The sequence below is a fragment of the Lissotriton helveticus genome, chromosome 1_1, assembly GCF_964261635.1.
Source record: "Lissotriton helveticus chromosome 1_1, aLisHel1.1, whole genome shotgun sequence".
Classification (NCBI taxonomy): Eukaryota; Metazoa; Chordata; class Amphibia; order Caudata; family Salamandridae; genus Lissotriton; species Lissotriton helveticus.
In genome coordinates, this window is record NC_136057.1 from 921,896,698 (window position 1) to 921,906,665 (window position 9,968).

Below are 9,968 nucleotides of genomic sequence, written 5' to 3' on the forward strand. Positions count from 1 at the left end.
GCAAAGTGAACGCAGTTGGTGTCACCCACAGAAGTGTGGAAGATTTAAGGAAGCGCTGGTACGATATGCGCCAGCGCTCCAAGGAGAAGGTGGCTGCCAGGTTGGAGCAGGCCAAGAAGACTGGTGGAGGGCCCTCCACTGCCACTGACTACACACCACTAGAGGAACTGGTTCAGGGCACCCTGCTTCCAGAGAGCGTAATGGGCGTGGCCGACCTGGACAGCTCCGACCTCCCGGTACCAAGACAAAGTAAGAAGCATGCCATCACACCCCTGATACCCCTCAACTACCACCAGACACCCAGGAGCGACCCAGGGGCAGGACAAAACTAAAAGTCCAGTGCAGGTACACAAGCACACACAGCAATGCATTATGAGAGATGTAGTCACATGCACATTACAGTGGTGCATTTACACCCAGCCAGTCCCTAACAGCATGTGCACATCAGGAAAGGCAAAAACAAGACCCATGTAATCCCAAACAGTGAAATTTAATACATGATAAGTGCAAGTCAGAACAGAAAATTAATGTGTGCTTTTACGTCCACAGCACCATCTGTAACACAGGAACAGTCAGTGGAAGACAGGACGATTCCCCTAACACAAAGGCAGGAGGGCAAGAGGAGAACACATAGGAGGAGGACAGCCCAGTAATCAGTCCAAAATGCCGCAGGCGGAATGTAGTGCCACCACTGCCCCCATTGGAGGATGAAGTCCAGGACAGCGATGGCGATGTCCAACCAGTCCCACAGCCAGAGCCACAACACCGTGCACGAGCACGTGCTGATCCGATCCCACCATTTCCAACCAGGCGCAGGGCATGTGCATCCACCAGAGCAGCACACCCAGGAGAGGACACAGTATGTGGTGGACTGGAGGGGCACATGTTGAAAGTACAGCACCTGCAGGCAAAAAACATAAAATCACTAGAGAGGCAAATCAGGGTTGGCTTCATAGGCATGACGGGTGCCCTGGAGGCACTCTGTGCGGAACTAAAGGCAGATCGTGCTGCTAGGCGCAGGGAGATGCAGCGCCTAGATCAGTACACCCAGACGGTGAACCGCCTGTCCTCAGCAACAAATGTGCTATCAAGGCGCAGCATCTGTTTACAGCGTGAGGTGGCACACAACAGCCAGGACATGGCAAGGGCCCTGGTACAAGTCACATCTGCTGTAGATGAGCTGCGGGCAGCTCGCACTACTGGGCCAGGAGTCCTAACTCCCACAGATGAGGATGCACAATCAGGCAGGAGCAACTTCACCCCCCCGCCACCCATAGATAGGCGCCGTAGTGGGCATAACAGTAGGCCTACTGGGACAATTGAGGAGGGCACTGTGCAACCCCTAACAGGGGCTCCGACCCGACAACGCCGCATTTGAAGTGCACTAACTTGGACCAGTAGATGGGTGCAGCAACCCACTTTACATGGACACTTGCTCCTGATTATACGATTGCACTGTGACACTAGCATGTGCTGGACATTGGGAGATAATTGTGTGGTACTCAGGCTGTATGCCGTCATTCATCCTGAAGTTAAGGAAACAAAACACAGTCTCACAACTGATATTTAGCATTGTGTCATATTTTCTTACCTAGAAATATTTGCGTGTAATCTCATCTCGCCTCTCGCACCCAGCAGCTGCACCAATTACCAGAACCCCCAGGATATAGCGGCATGGATTACCAAATTTAGCGCACAAATATGGAAATTTAGTGGCACAAATATAGAAATATAGCGGCATTTTTGCTGCACTTTATTTTACTCATAATCATTCAGTCTCAGCCTTAAATCAATGGAAACTGTTTTAGCTGAGTATTTCGCTTTGTAATAGGCAACCTGAGATATGGAACTGAGGAAGCAGCCCATAGGTGAAGGCTGGTATCCCTTGGAAATGCAATCCTCCATTTGCTAATAGCGTTAAAGGGATTCAAGATTGATATTTATTGGGGTTAGAGTTGTGCTCTGTCAAGTTCATTTGTCTATTTGTGACCCAGGAAGAAGTGATTGCAGGTGGCAAAGCCCATCACCCGAACTGCTGGCCACCATCTTTTTCCTCATTGACATTTCAAAGTAGAGCCCTGAGTGCTTCAGCACCCCACTTGGCATGAAGCAGTACTTTTTGAAATGTCGGCACTGGCTGGATGGAGCTGCTTGTTCTTAGCTTCTTTTGGAAACAGTGATCTACGCCTCCTCCTTTGGCGATGTCACTAGTTCATACCGCGCCTCGATGACCTGCCCTGGCACTGGATGTAAGCGCAGTTTTCTCACCAGCACGCTCAACAACACTGTCGCCACAACGTATGCAAACCTCAACTCAGGGCACTCCTGACTCCCCATGAAGCAGAGCAAAGAAAGGCTTTTCCGGGCAGACTCATCGTCAAACCTATCAGGATCAAATCTGTAGGCTGAGGGCCAGGCTGTGTTGTCATGAAGCACCACACCAATAGCATAAAGCACCTGGGTCTCTTTGGGAATGATAGCTGGTCAACTCTGCCTTCCAGGTCCTGAAGCCCTGCCACAATGGGTGTCAGTCTAGCTGTCCATACTGTCTCACAGAGGACTTTCCGGCAATATCTCAGCTGCTCAACTTTCTCCAGTGTGATGGGGCCCTTGCCTAGTACTTGAGCCATCTCTTTGTAAAGCTTCTCCTGAGTGTCCTCCGATGTGGTGAGGAAATATAAAGCTCATGTACACAAGTTAGCTGTGATAACACATCCTGCCAGTGAGAACATCATGCTGTCCTCCAGCACCTGCTTGTCGCTCAGGTTACCCTGCAGCAAGGTGTCCATGAAGATCTGTCGAGGGATGCTCTTACCGCGCCTTTCTCTCACCAGCTTCTTCAGGACAGATTCCATCTCCATCAGGGCGTTCTCATACAGCTTTTTCCTTGTTGTGCTCTTGTCAAGTGACCCATCCAGGAAACGTTTCCCAATTTCTTCCCAGATAGCACAGTGGTTCTTGCGGAAGCGGATCAACTCCTGCTCACCGTCAAAGCTATTCCCGATAGCTGTCTGCGTTACTGACTTTATGGCATAGCCCAACATGTGCTGGCTGATGGACACGTGCTGGGATGCTGGAAATGACAGCCATTTTGTTACCAGGTCTTCTGACAACTTCAAGATAATTCCAAAGTTGCTTTGTAAATACCTGCTCACGCCACTTTCCTACAGCCTCCGATTTTGCAGGCACTTTTGTAAAAATCGTCTTGTGTGGTGTTTTTATGTTTGTTCAAGTTAGCTAGCATGTTTCTATTGGATGTCTTAGCAAATTTATTTTGAATATGTCTTGATCTGTAGTGCATTGCCGTTTTCCAGCGCCAGGACTAGAGGGTCTAGAACACACAAGTGTGGCTGGGCCCAATGGGAAGGAGGGTAGGCAGGGCCTCACAATATGAAAATAGAAATGATTGCCTATGCCTCCAAATTAATTAAAGTACAAACTGACTTCCGGTACGAGTAAACCACAACTTGTTAGTTTACACAAAACATTTTATGTTTGTCAATTGAATACTCAGTTTACAAAAAGAGAGAATCACAATAAGCAGAACTCAGATCACTATCGACCTCATGGTTGAGTCATATATACATTCACAAAAAAATCAATACAAAAGTGCAATACCCAAAAAATGGTGAACAATTACAAAAACATTAACTTATTCACAAATGCCAACATCACATTGAATACATGGACCATAAAAAACTTTTTACGTTTGTGAAGCTAGGGCTCTTTGTAAATGTCTAGAAACCCAGGGAGAAAGTAAGAAACATCATTTGAAACAGTTGTTATGCTCCCAGAGCCTGAATAGGAACTAATCAAATGGATTTCAGGAACCAAAAGCAGTTTCCGCAATAAATGGCAATTTAGAAAAAACGACTGCCGACGCGTTTCGAATCCTGATTCGCAGCTTGCAGGATTCTCATCAGGGCAGATTATATCTAGTCCATGGGCACTTGTGTAATTCCTGCCCACAGTCAATCATGGATTAGAAGGAATGTCGTCTGTGCTTGGTGGCCTGCGTTTAGCGGGTCAGCAGGCTTGCTCTGGGTAGGCACAGGGAGACTGAAGACCTGAACCTTGATATTATTGAGCTGTATAATAAACAGTTCTCTTTGGTGCTACTCTGCTCTTTTTTTATAACAGGACACAATGTCTCTGTGCCATGACTGAAGTACTGTGGCATGTTTTTGTTGGCTGCCCCAGTGTCTTTAATTTGATCAAGTCTTGTTAGTTCTCAGTGTTTTAATGCTTCACAAAGACTAATAAGCCAAAGAAGGCTCTGTAAAATGTATTGTACAAACATGCACACTTTTGAAGAGGTGGTACATCACAAGGCCCTCTACACAAACTCTCCTGCCAAGCTGGCGCAGAAACTGGTAATGTCTGGAGGAACTAGGAACTCCCAGTCTGCTAGAAACCTCCTGCTCCAACCTGCTCGCTTTCAGAAAAAAAGAAACTACAATAGGGCATTCTCCGGAGCAGCACCAAGAATTTGGAACTCTCTCCCGCCTGACATCCGAAAAATGCCCTCTCTATCACGCTTCAAGAAGGAGACCAAAACCTTCCGCATGGGCAAATTTCAAGGCCAATGACATACTTGCACCTTCCACAGTATGCCTATCGAATCCATAACTATTGCCTCCTCCGCTGTTTACCAACTCGCCCTGATATGTAATCATTGGGGTTTCTGTTTCTGCTTCTACTAGGCCAACTGTAACTGTATCCTATGCTCCTCAGCTACCCTACCCCTCCCAAACTTTGTATATTTCTGCACTTGAGTTTATGTTGCTTTGTCATCTTGCCTTGTTGCTTTGTTTACCGTGTAACTGTGTAAAGTGCTCTGATACCCTCATGGGTCAAGTTCGCGCTCTATAAAACATTTAAAAAAAACAAAACTCCAGAACTGAACACTCAAACAAAAATACAAGTATAGTCGGGGGCTGGCTCTACTTCATGTCCACAATACCTGTGGAGGCAGGACTGTTAGGCAATTTTCACCCTACCTCATTTCCTAAGGGCTTCATGAACCTTGACATCATGAGACTAAGCCTTACTTTGTCTCAACTATCAGTTATCTTTCACTTACCTCTCTCTCTTTCACTATCTTGTTTTCTGAGACCCTCGCCTATTTCCGGGGGTCTTGAAAGGATGACTATTCATACTACTGTTTGTAACAAGCAATAATAGCCCAATGTTTTTTATGGTAACGCTCTTTACAAAATTTACCAGCATTTTTAACATAAAATCAATCAAGCACAGCCCTCATAAAAAGTATATTTTCACATTTCCATCACTCTGCGTATTAATTCGACTTTCTTTTAGTACAAATATGTCCACCCCTCAGATACATTTAGTGACCTCTTCTCAGAAAGGGCCACAACCATACAGTGTGGATTCTTTTGTCACCTATGTTGGCAACAGGCAGCCATGGGCAAGTGGTGCTGTCTGCGCTTTCAAACGTACAGAGAGTCATGTGGTATTTCAGCACATGAGCGATACAAGCACAAACCCCGCAATCTTTGATTGGTGGGGCAGCTAAGGGCGCTTCTTTGAATACTTCCCCCTGTGTGGAGTTTGACTCCAACACCTGAGGGACACAACTGGCAACCTGCACCACCAGTGCTGAGGTGTAGCACTTGGTTGTGAGGCACTAGGCCACTGGTGCTCTCTAGAGCTACTCTCTGTGGATTGAAGCAGCTAGTGAGAAGGAGATGCCCTACCCCTGGGCCTCGAAGCACAGGTTTTCACATTCTGGGCCTTATTTAGAGCGCAGTGGACTGGGTACTCCATCAATAATATGGCAGATGTATTGTAAAAGTGAAATATTCTCACTACTTACAGATGACAGGACTTCTGTCACATATTGGCTGAATACATTATCTGTTAAACTTTAAATAAGACCCTTAGTTTAATGGGAACTGAGATTAATCCTACGGTTACTTCAAAACTGGCCACATCACAATACAGAGGAGTACAAAACAGCTAACACTGTGTTTAATTCAACTTTACTGATTGACGTTTCCCCTTTCTTCAGGGCAGCTTACTGGGGACAAGGGCGTAGCTATCAAAACTGCAGCAGGTGCAGTGGAACCGGGTGGTGTCCTAGTAGGATGGCCTGCGAAAATGGAATTTGAAGCTTCCTATCTTAATACAGCACCCCTCAATTATTTCCACATTGTAAATGGGCAAACCGACCTGTAGGTCAACTTAGTGTCAAATATAGTTTTTGTGTGATAGGAGCAATGTGTGTTTCAAAAGTCACCACAGCATCAAAGATGAATGCACCACACGCTTTGGCCATGTACATGAACTATATGTTGAAGATAATACCTGCTCACTCCACTTTCATACAGCCTCCGATTTCGCAGGCACTTTTGTAAAAATTGCATGATTTTTACAAAAGAGCCGATTACGCAGGCACTTTTGTAAAAATCGCAGCATTTTTACAAAAGTGCTGATTTCGCGGCAAACCGTGAAATCGCAAAATCCTGGAGGGTCTGAATTACACCAGCTGGCATGCGTCCTGGAGCTGGCCCCTCCCCATCTGATGAATCCGATTCACTGAGCTCCACCGGTGTGCCTTTCCTGGTGGCGATGTTGTGCAAATGTGCAGCATGGCACATGCTACCACTATCTTGCAACAGGTCTGGGGGCTGTATTATAGTCCCCCTCCACTCTTATGTAGGCATCTGAATCTGCTCTTGAGTATCCCGAAGGTCCGCTCAATGATGCATCTGTTTGCTATGTGGGCACTGTTGTACCTCCGCTCCCCAGCGTTGGCAGGATTCAGGTAGGGAGTCAGTATGAACTCACGGACCGCATATGCACTGTCACCTGTGGGGCGGGAGGAATATGGTTAAACACTGTCCTTCACATGCTATCCTTAACTAGTGTGTCCTCTGTACAAATACATTTACCTAGTAGGTATCCCTCACCAAACTCCCCACTTGTGAGTCGATTGTGTATCCCACTGTGGCGGAAGATGAAAGCGTTGTGCATGCTGCCTGGGTATTTGGCGACATTGTTGGTGATGATGTGCTTGGCATTACACACCACCTGTTCAGGGAATGGTAGGATTTGTGATTCCTGAACACATACTCATTCTGGGAGGGGGGTGATATGGCGACATGTGTCCCATCTATGCATCCTATGACGTGGGGGAAATGTGCTATTTGATCGAACTCCTGCTTGGTCTGGTCTAGTGCCTGTGAGGTGCTGGGGAAGTGCATGTGGTGATGCAGCCTCTGTACCATGGCATCAAGGAACGCGTGGAAAAAGCATGAAAATGCACTCTGTGACACCCCTCCTGTTGAGGCTATCACCCCCTGGAAACTACCTGATGCCTAGAGGTGCAGTGAGCACAGGACCTGGATGTGGGTGGGGATGGTGTGTGTCCTGCGTGTGGGGTGTTCCAGTATAGGTTTGAGTTCCTCAATTAAATCAAGGATGCTCTCTTCATCCAGCCTGTAGTTTGTATGGATGTCCTCCTCAGTGCGTTGGAACAGGGTTATGCGCGCTCGGAAGATCCTTTCCTGGCGTCTCCTCCTCTGGGCAGCAGCTCTCAGCCTCCTGGCTATCACATACAGCTCAGCCATTGTTGAAAAATCTGTTGCATTGTGGGACTCCTTAAATAGTTTGCACCTGGTTACCACCTGCTCAGACTTGGTGGTAATTGCGATTCTCAAAATTGCGAATTTCATGAAATCGCTAATTGCGATTATTTCATACATTTCATTGCGGTTTCTTAAAATGCGATTGTACAATTTGCGACTTTTGCAAATTTAAAATCGCAGTTTAGGAATTTGCATGTAGATTCGCAGAATTCTTGGTTCGCAACTTTAGGAATCACTAATTTTGCGATTCCTTATGTTAGCGTTGTGAGAATGTCTCATACATCGCGTTTTGCGAAATTTTACTCGCAAACGCTGTTTTTTGCAATTTGCAGCGTTTGCGAGTAAAATTTTGTTTCATATATATGGCCCTACATGAGAGATGGGTACTAATCGCAACGTTTTTGCAAGCAGATATTGATGCTTATCATCATATAACTACTGAATTTTCGATTGTCAATGGGTACTTGAGAAGACTGGATAAGTTGGTTGTGGCCCACAATTTGCCTAGCAAGGTGGTAGAGTTACCTTGTGAAAGGCAAGTTTACATGAGCGCTATGAAACACAGAATCAGGGAACATTTCTGTTGGTGGGGTTTAAACAGATGCATCGAGCAGTACACGAGGCAGTGCATGTCTTGTGCTGTTATTAAAAGTTGCAAGGTACATTTCACTGGCCTATGGAGTTCTGGGGTATGGACAAAGCATAGCATAAGCTTGGATGGATATCACCGACCCACTCAAAGTGTTGAGGGGCACTGTTAAATATGGCATAGTGGCAGTGGAATGCCATTCTAGAGGTCAGTTTTGTTAATCGTGCCAAAGGGTATGAAATTCCACGAGAGCTTGTTTGCCAGGGAGGGCATAACACGGACAATGGCCTTCAATTCACATAAAGAATTTTTTTTTTTAGCAAAAGCCTGGATATTAAGCATGTCACGTATCATCCCACCACCCCAGTAATAATGGATTAGAAGTGATGTAACAGTAATAAAAGGTAACATGCAGTTATCATTTGTCAATGGTTTGGATTGGACACGGGCTGAAAGGCAGGGTTCCGGGCTCCTAAATGAATAGACTTAGAAGGGAGAGAAGAGGTCTGCCTTTAGGGAAACCACGTAAAGTGGCCTGCAGTAGATGACGTGCTCTGATGAGGTATGAGAATGTCGCAGGTTGCATGTGGATGTGAGGGATTTAGTCAGGCTCAAGCTTTCTGGATACCTTCCCAAGGGTTGGGCTTGTTTCTCTTCTCACAGGATGGTTTTAGTGGTAAAGGATTGCATGGCTAAGTTGAACGATGGTAAATGGTGGAACAAGGAGAGGTTGTCCATAAGTAGACATTAAACACCATGGGGCAGATCTACAAGAAACTAACGCAGTGCGGTGCCACAAATCATTTTGTAGCGCCGCGCTGCATTAGTTTCAAAGCATAGGGATGCGATTTACAACAATATATTGCATCTCTAGGCTTCCCCCTGCGCTGGCGCACAAACTGCTGCCATGCTTCGGCACAGGCACCCTTGCGCCATGGTGCAAGGATGCCTGAGTCATGGGGAGATTGTTTTTATGCAGGAAGGGGCACCTTCCTGCACAAAAACAATCAATTCAGGTGATTTCCTCTTCCAATGTGTGCTGTAGAGTGCAGCAGACATGTAGAATGCAGCACACATTGAAAGAGAAACAAGCATTGGAAATGCAATAGGTCTCGCATTAGAAAAGTTGTAGCTATTGGTCTTGTAAATGAAAATTTTTATTTATGTGTTGGTTTTTAAAATAGCTAAATTGATAGCTTTGTCATTTACAATGCCAATAGTTATAACTTTCACGAATGTGACACCTATAGCATTTGTAATGCAACATGTTTTGTATTTACGTGACTTAGATGGCAGCTCTGGTCGTTAGGCCACATCTGCGGTTTACCTGCAGCACAGAGTACTACTACATTAAGTGGTGTGACAAGCAGAAGTAAAAGAACGCCAGTTTCTCTTGAAATCAGAAGCACGCTAAAGGGGGAAACAGTAGTGACAGGACATGTGCTCGGTGTGTAAAATGTATTTAGGACTCGATGCGTATATATTAAAAAAAAAAATATCACAACATCTGTGCTTAATTCTCAGTTGTTTACATACAAAAAAGGAGCAAAACTGAGTGAAGTTGGGCTTCAATACTACACATTTTCCGTGACTTGGAAATTTTAGAATATGTAAAAATATAAGCCAGCTTGCCATTCCCTCTTCCCCGCCACCACGTATGTTATGAAAACTGAGACTGGTATAAAAAATCGGAGCATTCAGTGGAGGCTGGTAGGGACAGGGGGGTGGGGGGTTTGAGGGTGCTAGGAAAACATGACGGAGGGAAGGAA

The 9,968-nt window shown here is 45.8% G+C and overlaps 1 pseudogene; it reads right to left on the reverse strand.

Annotated features, from left to right (window-relative positions):
- Positions 1 to 2,157: 2,157 nt before the first annotated feature.
- LOC144771446 (cytochrome P450 20A1 pseudogene) lies at positions 2,158 to 3,059 on the reverse strand (annotated as a pseudogene).
- Between the last annotated feature and the right edge of the window lie 6,909 nt (positions 3,060 to 9,968).